The sequence below is a fragment of the Rhea americana genome, unplaced genomic scaffold (genome assembly GCF_003343005.1).
Source record: "Rhea americana isolate MKP2758 unplaced genomic scaffold, rheAme1 scaffold_85, whole genome shotgun sequence".
In the NCBI taxonomy this organism is placed as follows: Eukaryota; Metazoa; Chordata; class Aves; order Rheiformes; family Rheidae; genus Rhea; species Rhea americana.
The window spans coordinates 1,214,408-1,227,829 of NW_028187034.1; positions in this window are offsets into that span (position 1 = coordinate 1,214,408).

Sequence of the window (13,422 nt, forward strand, 5' to 3'; positions counted from 1 at the left end):
CTGATAATCTGCCAATAAACTCTGTAATTATGTTGGATCCCAAAGCAGGTGGGCAATTCATCAACTGACTGCATCCCTCCCACATACCTCTGTTTCCTTCTGTCTTGCAGTACAGCAGTAATGAGAATTTAACACCTCCCTCTTTTGCCATCCAAATGTCCAAGGTCCTTATGGCATGTGCACATCCACAGAGCACCCGGCTACCTATTGGCCCTCAAAATAACACACCTGCATTTGACAGCAGTCTTGTGGACCGGACACAAGAGGTGTGACAGAGCTACGCTGCTGCTGTGGTGCCTGAAGACATAAATGTAAGGCTGAGACCTCTTCTGATCCCATTCCCCACTCCTTCCCAGGGAGATCAAGCATATGATGGAAATTGCTCCACATGGCCGTCTTCCATCTGTCTAAATGCTCTTTCCCCAGTAATAGCTTTTGTCCTTAAGTACATGACTAGCTCATTTGAAATTACTGTCACAGGCATGGTGTGTATGCGGCATCTGTGTCTCTATACGTTCTTGAAGAGCCTCTGGCAGCATGAGGATGCAGCGCACGGAGAGGGCAAGGGGGCTGGAGAGAGGGAGAGGATGTTTGTGTGCTGAGTGGACCATCCTCCTGATGAAGAACAAGCCAGGATTCATCACCCACAGCTGCACAACCTCCCCTTTAACTGCTTATGATGAATATTTACAGGGGAGGCAGAGGGTGGAAATCATGAGATTGTCTGATATTTCTGCAGCAGATTTTCTTGCAGAGAAGAGGCCAGTCTGACAGCTACCCAGGGTGCCTCCAGGCCTTGTTTATTCCCAGACAGCAGAGGCACTGCGAGTTTGCATGTACTGCACATATACTCCTCCTTCTCCTCAACCCTGATCTGCAGAAGGCTGAGGGAGGAGTTCAGAGAAGTCAAAGACTGATGAAAACACTGCTCAATACCATATTGATTTTTGTGACCTGTCCCTGGAAGATCCAAACTGAAGCCCAAAGCTGTTACATAGACTACTCCCAAATTTCAGCCTGATGTTTACAACTTGATACGCTGCTGACCTGGGCTGGACTCACAGTACAGCACAGCCCTGAGAGGCTTAGTGTCTTTCCTCCAAGGACTGCTGCGATCCAACACTTCTCCACTACCAGGCAGCCTGCTGCATTAACTGAACTGCAATAAGCCTGTGTTTACTTTGTGTTCTCCTTCAGCCCAGCTTATGGCTGTAAAAGATTGTGGTTTAGCAATCCTTCTCTTGGATCATTTGTGACATGGCTGAAACAGGGCTCAACTACAAGCATGCTAATATGCATGTCCATGCAGGACATCCCTGTTGAAGCTATTGACTACTATCAAAAATCACTGGCTCTGCCAAGTTTCTTGCCCCCAAACTAATGAGCCCTTGAGCAAAATGTAGTTACTTCAAACTCCCATCCTTACCTTAAGGGTAACAACCAACACCCCCTGCTCTCCAGTCACCCTGGGCATCCCCCACTGGGTTTTCCCACCTTCTCCCCCAGTTCTGGAAGCACCTGTGAGCACAACCATTTCGTGCAACCACCAGTGGAAGGTGATAGCTGCAGCTGGAGGGTCTCTCAGTGTGAGCTGGACCCTTTGCAGGTGCTCAGTGGATTGGAACTGTGTCCCTTGAAGGGAAAGCAGAGATCAGTACAAGCACAGGATTATTCCTGTCAGCTTGCTCATCTGTTTTACYCCTCTCCTGGTAAGTGGGAAAGAGCTGCCTGCTTGCACTAAAGCAGTTGCACCAATGATAAGCTGCAAACAGGCAAGGAGTTCCCTTGGGGAAAGATATGAAATGTGGTAGGGCAGAAAAGACCCTTTTAAAACATTTGTCTCTCACAACTTTTTTTTTTTTTTTTTTTTTTTTTTCCCAAAAAACTCAGTAGTAAGATCTCTGGTGGAAAATTTATACCAAATGAAAAGTTAAGTACACCCAAGGAGATATTCAAGGTTAGACTGAGACCAGTTGGTGGGAGCCTGAGACATACTCACTGACTTGCATTATGTTAATTTACAATGTACCTGAGAGTAAAACATGGTCTAAAACTCCACGGAGGTACAAAAGTGTTACTGCTGTGAGGAGCAAGTGAAAATTGTTGAAGCTCGTGGCTGCAATAAGCACCCTTCTTTCAGGAGGAAGGGAAGAAAGAAGCAGGAAACAATTTTTGGAATAGGCCATTGGAAAAAAAAATGCGCAAAACCTTACAATCGACAAGGCTGGACACAGCCTGCGTTTCCAAGGATAAGGTAGAAACGAGGAAAGGTAGTCAGGAGCTAAAAGCAAACGGAGAGGGCAGTTTTGATGGAAAGGGGTATAGGCGAGGGCAGACAGAAACATGGGTGAGGCAGGCAGAAAGCTGGGGCAGCACATCCCAAGAGCAAGCCAAGGGAGAGCTTTGGAGGCCGAGCACAAGCTTGGAGAGCCAGCTGGCTTTTGAGTAGCCACCGAGGGAAAACCTCACTGCTGCTGCTTGCCCTGTACCTGCTCCAGAAACAGAGGCTTTGACCARTCCAGCACCAGTCCCCCAAAATCAGAAAATAATATAGCTGGTGGAAGTAGTGYGTTGCAGTGTCAGCAGCTGTGGTTCACATTATGGGCTTGTAGGGGGGAAACAGGAGACAAATAGCACCCTAGGGAAGGAGCCTGCCAGCCAGCCCTCCCCTCCACGCAGAGACACGTAAACAAACTTACCTTTCACTCCTTCCTTCACTAACTGCCTTATCGCCATAGCAACTGTAATCCTAGGTCATGCAGCTAAAAAATAAATAAATAAATGAAAATACAGCACAAATGAAGACATACACTATCACCAAACACAGTCTTAGTGGCAGAATCTAATTTTCATTAGAGACATAATAGCGGTTTTGCATAATTATACATATATTGATGCCCAACATGCTCATCTTTAGTTAAAATTCATGAATTCAGTTCTAAATGAAAAGCAGAAAAATCCACAATGAGCAATGTTTTGGGGATTTTTTTTTAATAGAAGATATTTTTAAAAGCTCAAGTCATACTTGCACAGCTTTTTCTTAATCCTGAGATTAACACAGAGAAGAAAATATAAAGATTAAGTCAGCTCTCAAATAAAAACATTGCACAGAACACAACAGGAGAGTTTATTACTTTTATAAAAGGAGGGTRAAAAGCAAGCAGCAGAAAACTGACTGGATGCTGGAGCATACCTGGAATTGAGCCCCAGAGGAAGGTGTCCTGCAGCCTTTTCCTTTGGCACTGGAGATGAAAGCAGTGCAACAACATTACACCGAGAAGCTACGTACCACTGCCAGCAACTGAGCGTAGGTTTGTCGGGTGCTAGTATTTACAACATAACTTGAGGTCAGCGCTTACAAGAGGATGTTTGTTTACTCTGAGGGTAGGGCACAGATCTCAGATAGCAGTGTTTAAGGACAAGCCCCAGCCAAGAAAGTCCTCTGGAGCAAAAAAAMCAAAATCCTAGCCAGAGAATATAAGGAAAAGCTACTGCAGGGTTATTTAAGTCCTTCCTTGCAGAAAAGGCAAGGAGGGCTAGGATGCAAGGAGGAGGAGGGCTAGGCTTGAGGGCAGAGTTTGGGCTAGAGAAAGGGTGGGAGGAAGAAAAAAAGAGAGATGGCAGCAATGAACAGAAAGACTGAAAAAGAGTCGGAGAGAGTTCTGTCCTAAACTACAGATGAAATCCCCCACCACCCGTCCCGTGAAACTCTAGCTGCTCTCCTCCTTGTACTCTCTTAGCACAGGARGAGGAAGAGAGGCTGAGCATAAACAGTGGCCAATGCAGGGGGAAAATGTCCTTTCTCTCCCAGATTTCTGTGGGAGAGGAGAGGGAATCCACCCATTTCCCCCCACCCCGACCCCGACCAGGGCCTCACTCATCCTCCTGTCTAGAGCAAGGAGGCTGGGCTGGCACAAGTCCCTGGCAGCCAGGGACGGCAGGCACCTGGTACACACAGTGGGGCTGAGCGCGACCTAGCACACCTTCCTCTTCACACTTTGCAGTCACCTCCTGCCCTGCCTGTGCACACGTGACTGAGCCCTGGAAGTCCACCCGTCTGCAGTGATAAGAGAAACAACAGCTTTCTTTGGGTGCCATCGGTGACTCTGATGGCAACTAGCAGTATAAATGGTAGGTCCAGCCAGGCTGCCTTGAGCATCACTGTTGGGCTGGAGGAGGAAAAAAAGGGATCTGCTGGGAGAGAGCCAGCTGGGAAACAAAAAGGAAACTCTTAGTTTAATCCTGTTTGGTTCACATGTTTTGGAGAGCGTGAGGGAAATGCAATAGCAATGCTACCATCACAGTGCCACCTATGTGCAAGATGCTCTCCAAGTGAGTTTGTGCAATGCTCCCTTGAACAGAGGGACCTACGTCAGGAAGGATGTGGTGAAACGCCAGCTGTGAGGACATTTGTGTCTGGATTGAGAAAAAAGCCAGGAGACAAAACAGTCATGAACTTGAGGGCTGGTTGGAAGGAACAGACCCTTGCAGGCCTATGGAAAGAGCCAGCTTACACATTTCTGTCACTCTCTAAAGGCCAAAAGTACATGGGCATATATCTTGTAGATCATGTCTGGTAAAGCCAGCTCTTTCATAGCTGTATTTGATACTTGGCCTGTGTATGCAAAGCAGCTCTGATCTGTCCAGACCATACCCATGGGGTGTGATGTGTTGTGGTGCTGCACTGTATGCACATGAGGGCTCTTTGCCCAGCATTTYCAGCTGTCCATCAGGGCTACTCAAGCTCCTGCTTGAAGAGAGAAGTGGGATTGCTAAAACTTCCAGAGAAATGGGCAAAGTGATGAGATGCCTCTGAGATAAAATATACYGGTGGAAAGAGGCAGTCACAGAGACACTGGTAGGTATGGTAGCTCCACGTGGGAGGAAAGTTAATAGGTATGTCTTCTGCAGTCCTAGTTCTAACTTCCCCATTGCTAAGCTGGGGAGAAGATTCAAAATCTTCTCTGAACTGGTGAAGGAAGCAAAACAGATGGTGCCTCTGATTCTTTTGTTATCTGCAGTTACCACCTCTGACTACAACAAAGCAGGTGGGCAACAAAAGGAGCAAGTCAGACAGACAAACAGACAGACAGATGGTGAAAGTCAGATGGAGAAATGGAGAGAGGCAAGGAGAAAGGCATACAAGGCATGTATGAACAGCCATGAGAGCTAGAACTGCAGCATGTGAAGTCACACCCTGAACACTTCTAATTCATGCAAGCCTGGGTACAGGGGGCAGCAAAACTTGGGGGGTGGGGGAGGGCCTGTGGCCCATGTGGACTTGGAGAGTTCATGCTGAAGCCTTCTCCTTCCACAGGTGAGAGCCCAGCATAGCATGGCTAAAACTAGTTCAAGTTTTTCTCCACAGTTTACAGCCCCCAGCCTCCTGCAGTTTGCCACCCAGTGCTCTGAGCTCCCGTGCCTCAGAGCCAGTGCAGCCCCCCCCAACTCTTTGCTTTCCAGGAAGGGGGTCACCTGCATCRCCAGAGGTTGTTCCTGTCGTGCCTTGCTGCCAGCCTGATGTCTCTGAGGAAGGGCAGGGAGTTATGGCTCTGCTGAGGGAGCCAGGTGGGGTGGACCCTTCCGTGCAAGTATGGGCATTATATCACACTGAGATAAATCAAAGCAGCAAGAATTGAAGATGCAGGTCCCCTGTTCCCATTTGGAGGGACATTTAAGCCTGCTAGAGATGTGGAGGGGATCTGCAAGCATATCCATCAGCACAAGCTTTTTAATTTAGGCAAATGGTGTAAATGCCTAGGCACTTAAATGCTAATGTCTTTCCTAATGCTTTCACAAATGGACTCTCCTTACCACTCATGCAGAGCAATCTCAGCCACAGATGTGTACTGGGAGGGGGGGAACACCCATAAAATTGCCTTATTCTACCTTACAGCCAGACCTGAAAATCTTACATGCACAGCATGGCACTGAGCCCATGTCCCTCTGCCAAGCAAATGCTGCTCAGCCTCTCCCCAGCCAGGGACATCCCTGTGGTGTRTGGGGTCTTGGGGGGAGCACACTGTGCTGCCACTGTCTGGGGCTGGGCAGTGGGGGGCTGGCTAGGAGACACACCTCAAGGCCAGTTGCTCTGTGTCGCTGGTGGGATGTGGTGCTGCCCCACGTATCAGAAAGGATGTGCTGCAGAGATCAGGCAGAGATCAAGAAGGCAGAGATCAGGGAGAATTTCAAAAGAGGTCAAAGTTTTTGCAGGCTTAAGGGTTTCACGCACACAGATGGGTGGGGGCTTAAACGGACTGTGCTGTCTCTGGGTCCTTCTGGCTACTGAACTGGACTGAAAGTTCAGATGCTTCTTTCAAATGGAGAGATGGGTCATAACAAGGTGGCATTACCTTGATATAGGTTASAAACATCAGGCAGAGGGAGTAGGTGGCCATTTAAATGATTTACTGAAGTTGTACAGCAGTTCATGACCAGACCTAGAAATAAGCCTGTGCTCCCTGCTCTAGTGCTGAGCTGGAGCTGCTGTGCCCGTGTCCTAGGTCGGTGCCTCCTACGCCTTGTGGGCCTAGAGGAGCTCTCACGTATTCCCACTGTGACAGCTACACAAACACATTACTCTTCCTCTCCTGTATGCCCTGATTAAGTCACAGCATCGCAAGCGCCTTAGCACGAGCACCTGGCCCTTTAATTGCTGCTCTGAAGGGTATGAATGTAGGCGATTCTGAGGCCAGCAAAGCATAAAATTAGCATTTAGCATGAAAATGATGCCACTGCATCATCACCAGGGTAAAGCAAACAACACAACCGGCCAGGCTGCCTCTTTCCCTGCCTACCTGAATGCTTGAGCTGCCCGGGTGTTGCATTGGCCCCACAGCTCCCCACGCCTGTGGGACCTGCCCTGCCAGGGCTGGCAGCRGTAGCTGTGGGCTGGCAGCAGCCTGTCAGCCCGCTGTTGGTTTCCACTTCTGGACTTCTGATGGAGCAGATTTATACACTCGCTTCTGAGCTAATCTGCCCTCAAATGTCAAAAGTGSCACATTAACCGCTGCACTGATTCCTGCACTATTTACTGAGCAGAAAAAATGCAGTGGCAGCTGCTAGGCAAAAGGGAAGAAACCTGGACCTAGAGGGTGTCCTTCAGGGCAAACCGTCTGAGGCTCAGGCTGGGAATCAGATCCTTGGCCTCCTCCAGACCCTTAACTAGCTTCCTCCATAGTTAGTGCAATTTCCCCTCAGGCTTTTTCACCTCTTTGTTACCCAGGCTCTATTTTTGCCTGCTTGGACACAAATAAACACTAAAACATTGTGGCCATCCAAGCATAAAATAAAAGGCTGCTTACTTCTGAGGCTAGGATGCAGCCAACATGCCTAGTCCCATGGGTTAGGCTGCCTTTGGGTGGCTTCCTACCAAACCAGGGAGTCGGAGTTAGCCGGGAAGGAGGTGGCAGCCTGGCCACCAGTGGCGTTTGCAGAGCAGGAGTATGGCTGAGCCATGGAGGAATCACTTTGGAGCAAGATCCAGAGTCCTGGGCTGGATTCACAGCCRGTTTCTGCCCCTTGAGGGGAGCTGCCTTCTCTTGAGCCTCCATCACGTGAGTGACTGCATGCCCTCACTTGAAAGGGAGACCATCTGAACACATTTCTGCCTCGATCTGTGCCCTCTTCTCATTCCTGAGGGGATCACTAGTGCCAAAGTGGCTGCCTAGCCTGTGCCACAGCTTGAATCGTCAATCACAGCTGGAGATGACGATTTGCACTGTGTGAGCACAGTCTTGGCAATCCCCTCAGCAAACGTACCCATGGTCACGCAGACTCGCCTGAGGTGACTCCAGCAGCCCTGGGTCCCCTCTCGGGATTTTGATCATCCCCAGTTGTGTGYTCTGTCGCACCATCCACCAGCAACGTTGCCCCTATTTCTGCTCCATGCAGACACCACTTCCCAGTGCAGCAGCCGTGGGCACACAGCACCCACCAGCACTCTGAGTAGCGTCAAGGTGTTTACCTGGGGGTTTGGCCCTAGGGCCCATCAAAATCCAACAGGAGCATCCCGTGTGGCTGATGGCAATCGGGCCCAGCAGTGTGGGCACCATCCATGCCTGGTCCTTGAGGCGCAGCATCATGGGGTTGTACCCTTGGGCCAGCCTGATGTGTGAGCAAAGGCCTCCGCAACTCATTGCAGCCAGGTGAGGAATTGCTTTGGTGAAAGTGCTGCCTAAACGTTTCCTGTAGCTGTGCTGTGGGGACTGTTTGTGAGCAGTTTCCTGCGGCAGCAATTTTAGCTGTTTGTTCTTTCAACGTGCACTTAAAAGACTACTGTTAGGATCTGTTAGAAACAACAACGACAGTGAAACAGGTACATGCCCAAACCCATGCCCACACGCATACACTCATGTGTGCACAAATCAGCAGTGGCTATGAAAGCGTAAAGAATAAATGTCAACTCAACATTGAAGGATTTTGGAAATAGTTACTTTCTCTTTTTTTATTCAATGCAATGTTGTTGGCTGTTTGTTTGTTTTTTCAATGCCTGAACTGACTAGAACAGCAGAAACTTGTCAGCGGTGACTATGATTAACAGTCTCACATCTTGTAAACTGTACATTCAAATAGAAGGTAATTTTTAAAGATGGTGGTGAGAAAGAAAGTGTACATGTGTGTGTGYGTAGAGGGATTACACACGTGAAAGAGGATCTTTTATCCATGCCACCCCCTTCATATAACTTCTCATTGCTCTTGACTCATCTTAGAAGTATCTATTATTATCCAACATGAGTGTAGTATTTCTGTGTGCAGATCATATCTCAAAAAAACCGCTCATACGGCTCAGATAAGGATGTGGGAGAAGAAGTGTATAAATGAGAAAATAAATTAACTGTGTTTGTGAAGTTGTAATTGAGAGGAGAAATGGGGTCATCTGCTTTCGTTATTATCATCCTAGCAATTATTAGAGGAAACTGGTGGTTGTTCTAGAGGAGAGCTCAACTGGTACATCATATCCAAAATTTTGACAGATCAAGAACAAAGCTTATCTCAAAGACTTGCAAGGTAATAAAGATGGCTGCATGTGTGTGGCCCACCTATCTTGGGTTCTTGCATGATGCTTCTCCACATTGTGCGTGGGTTGGTAGCCCCCTCCTAAGAATGCACAATTTAAACCCCCAAACTTCGATTAAAGATGTTTCAGTGAAAAATATTTGCTCTTTGGACTGTTATCTGCATGATCTATGCTATCACGGATAGTTCGGCCTGAGGTGGAACCTGACCCCACATGGGTGTTTCCAGCTGAAGGAAGATGGCTACTTTGCCTGTTGTGCAGGCTTTTGCTAGATCTGTTTTTGGAGATGCTTGGCCTGGCTCTGTGGTGGGACAAGGATATTCCCTTAGCAACAGTTATGAGRAAGAAAAGAAGAGAAAGTGGTGGCAGCAGGGCAATGACAGGCRGCAAATCCCACTGCACTGTGGTCAGCACAAACAGGTAACTTACAGTGCAAAAATTTCAGCTAGGGCAAATACTCCCRAGTACAGTGAGGGGGAAGAGCTGTAGTAGGGGCTGCTGTCATTTTGCACGGTGCACAGCATGCGATGCTCCTGACCTAGCAACAGGAAACAAACAAAACTAAAGCAAAAACACTGCTGCTTTTGAGGATTTCAGGAGAAATATTGCGGACAACTAGAACAATATTAACCAGAGGAGCTAAAGTGCTCTGATCTCCAGGAAAATGTGCTTGGAAAAACAGCTCCTCTCTCATTCTATCATTCTGCACCACGGACCATGAGAGCCAGATCTGCTGACTTCAGTGACTACAGACAAAAACACTAAGAAAAAAGATTTGTATTCCTCTTTGCCTAGCAATGCTGCACAGCTAAGGGGGAGTGTGAGCTGGTCTGCTGTGGCTTACATGGCAACAGCCCAACTGCTAATGAGAGTGATTTTGTGAGGTGCTGAGTCCTGCCTGACTAACGCTGTGAAAGTGAAAGATGTGCAGGAGCTCTGCAGATATGCAAAGCGACACTGAGGACATACCCTGGCATAAGGTCCATCTGTGCAATCCCATTGCAGGCATACGTGAAAGGGCAGAGCCTTTATTACTGCAACTGCTGCTGGAGCAAAAGCAGAGACACACAGCAAAGTGGAGGTTGTGATGCTGGTTTTCATGGGGATGAAATCTCCTTACTTATAAATGGAGCACATCTACTCTGGAAGTGACCAGGAGGCATAAATATTGAATAGCACATTGCCAGATTTTTTTCAAAGTGTGACAGAATCTTAGGAGAAATGAATAGGAGGCTTGAAAATACACGGAAGAAGAAAAAAGTCTGAGGGAAGAAATGTACTTATTTAAATGTGGTAGAAGAAATGAATGGTTCTTCAAAGGTACTGAGATACTGAGTTCCTACTGGAAGCCAGGCCCTAGCAAGAAACAAAAATAACATGGAAAAAAATTGAGAAGTCAGGCAAGCCTTATAAAATAAAGTATTCACGAAGAACAGGGAAGGGAATATTTGGGAAGTCTGATCACATGCAGATAGCCGGAGCTGGATGGCGTACATCCAAGGGCCTGACTCTGCAAAGTGCTAAGCACTTCCTGCAAGGTGTGCTGCGTGTTTTTACATCAGCTAGGGAGAAAAATCAGCAGGGTTTAATTTTCTTCCTCTCTGCGAAATTCTCGTGCGAAGAGCAAGGTGAACCCAAGCTGCTTCTTCTGCAGCAAACCTGGAGCTTTTAGTTGACAACTGGAAATATTTTAGCTACAGTCAAATCTGTTTCTGAGCTCCCGCGGCACCTCCCTGGCTGGGCAACGCCGCTGGCAGCTGCCTCGTTCTTGCACCCTGCGGGGTGCCCGAGGGACCACGCAAGGTGCAATGCCCCCATGACGCACYGTGGGGGCACTGCAGAAACAAGACAGCAAATTTGGCCAGAACAGTTTGGTTTGCAGCCAAAACAAAAAGGAAAAAAATCACATGTAGACATTTAAGTTTGCAATTTTACGTTTCTTTCACCTGTAAATCATTTTYCCCCCTCCTAAATAGCAATTTCAAGACATATACCCGCCCCCCCCAACTCCAGCCTGCTCAACTCAATTTTAATTTCCCAGAAACCTGGAGGCATTTAGCCCTTCGCAGGACTTGGCCTCACGGAAATACGGAGCAGCAGCGCTGCAGCCTTCCCATAAAAGAAAACTGCGGTCATTCTGGTAACTGCTTCCCATGCGCCTAATCTCCTAGTGAAGCTCGTGCTAGCCAGAGCACGGAAGACGGATGAAGAGCGAGCGGCCGCAAGGAGAGGCAATCGGAGCGGCGCCCGTCGTCCCAAGCCGCTGTGGTGGTGGTGGGACCAGGCGCTGAAGGAGCTGTGGGGTGGGTGAAATAACCGCTGCCCCGGGCCCAGGTGGGGGGGTGACCCGTTGCCATGGCCCAGCCGTGCGAAGCCMCCAGGAGAACACGACACGGTTCGTGTCCGGCTTCCTCTCCGGGAAGGATGGATGTTTCTTCCTTCTTCTTCAGAGAGTTGGTAAAAAAATTAAAAGAGAGAGACGAAATACTCACTAAAGATAACCTGCTCTCTCCCGTTTCCATGGCTACCTCCTTCCTGAGCCTGAAGCCTTCGGCTGGAGTCATGCAGCGGAGGGTGGAAACCCCTCTGCAGGGCGGAGGGAGCCGTGGCCTGACCCCGGCGGGAGAGGGGAGGCCGCGGGAAAGCAAAGATGCTTCTGCCTGTGGGTCACTTCCAGGAGGGAACCGGGGAGAGGCAGAGGCGTCATCCATCGTGGAGGGACACCAGCGATCCCCGCGGGCCATCGCCGCCTTCTTGGCCGCGACAGGAGTCGCTGCGGGGTGCCACGTGCGGGCAGCAGTAGGGCAGCCGGGAGGGGAAGGCGGCGGCGGCAGCCCCCYGTGGGCCTCCACCGGGGTGGAGGCTGGTGACCTGCACCCATYGGGAGAGGGATTGGGGCCTTCGGGGCTGCACGCTTCTGCCGCACAGYCGCCCCTTAGCCTTGGGGAGAAAGCCAGCCTTTACCGCCAGGCCTTCCCACGCCGCCTAACAAGCCTAAAACCAAAAGCGTCGCTGGCCGGAGGCAGTGGTGTGGCYCACGGGGACACGAGCAGAAGACAGAGAGAGGCCGAAGCAGGGCTGATCTCTGCATCGCCCTGCAAATGGGGCCGCGAGCAGCGTCTGAACCGTGTCGGGGGAGTAGCGAAACCCTGCTGCCAACAGGGGCAGGCACAAAAACCGGATGCAGCAGGCTTGGCAGGACTGGGGGGTACCGCTGTGGGCAGGACGAAGATGAGAGATGTGCCTGCTCCCTGCTCCGCGCCCGCCCTCCCCTACAGCCCGGAGGGCGAGCCGGCCTGCTGGCAGCTGCCGTGCGCGTCCCTGCGTCCGTCCGTCACGGCCCTCCTGCTCCCTGTCACCAGCCCGTCATGGGGCACGAAGAGGGGGAGGCCAGGCAGCGCGCTCAGCTCAGAAGGGGCAGCACCCCGCTGCGATACGGACGGACATCACCTGCCCCTTCCGCAGGCCCTTACGTCTCCTTTGGCTAGGAAAGAGTGTCGGTACCTCACACCAGAGATGCGGCTAAACCGACCGTCTCAAGCACAGACTGACTCTCTCTCACGGCCATACACTGGGGTAACTTGTAGAACTGTTCCCATCCTTGATTCCTCTCCCATTCCTACCCCAGCCCCAAAGTTTCACTGCTTACACTGCTCCTGGGAGAGCTCAGAGTCCCAGCTCCAACTCCCTTTAAGGCCACCCTTGAGGAAATGCTCTGTGCATAGGGTTATCTGCAGTTGTTTTTAATTTTTTTTTTTAATCTTCACCTTCAAAGCAGCTCTGGGTTTGAGTTTAAGTCCTCTGCAGCCAATATTAATCGTTGGGTCATGTGGGGACTGACTGCTTTCCTTCACAGAGGATGTAAAACCATGTGGCGCGTCTCTCCTCTCTGCCTGTGGGAGAGCAGGCAGGGAGAACTCACCCCCAAAAACAAGCAGTGCAAAAAAACATTTGAAGACCCTTATTATTGCTTTAATAAATCTGGGCCAGCAGCCTTTCTGCAAGGAAAAGGACCAGGACCAGCACTGCTCCGTCCTTTCCCTGCAGGCCTGACTTCCCTGCAGTCAGTGCACACACTTTCAACACAGCACACACTCCTTTCACCAAATAAATCAGGTCCATATATTAATTATCCTCCTCTTTTCTGTTGTTCATCCCATTCAATGTGTTTGCTGTTTACAGCCCCAATTCATAAGATGAAGCGGCTGCTTAAAATTCAGACAGGTAATGGTAAAACCAGGAAGCGTGTTGCATACCACCCGCTTCACAATGCTTAGCCAGCTGCGAGGAAGCACTGGAAGTGGCTACAGAGGCCCTTTTGCCTCTAATGGAAAAAATGGGATAGGAAACCCCAAGGGAGCCGTGTTCCTTCTCTGAGCGGTGCATTGCTCTCCAACCCCCCT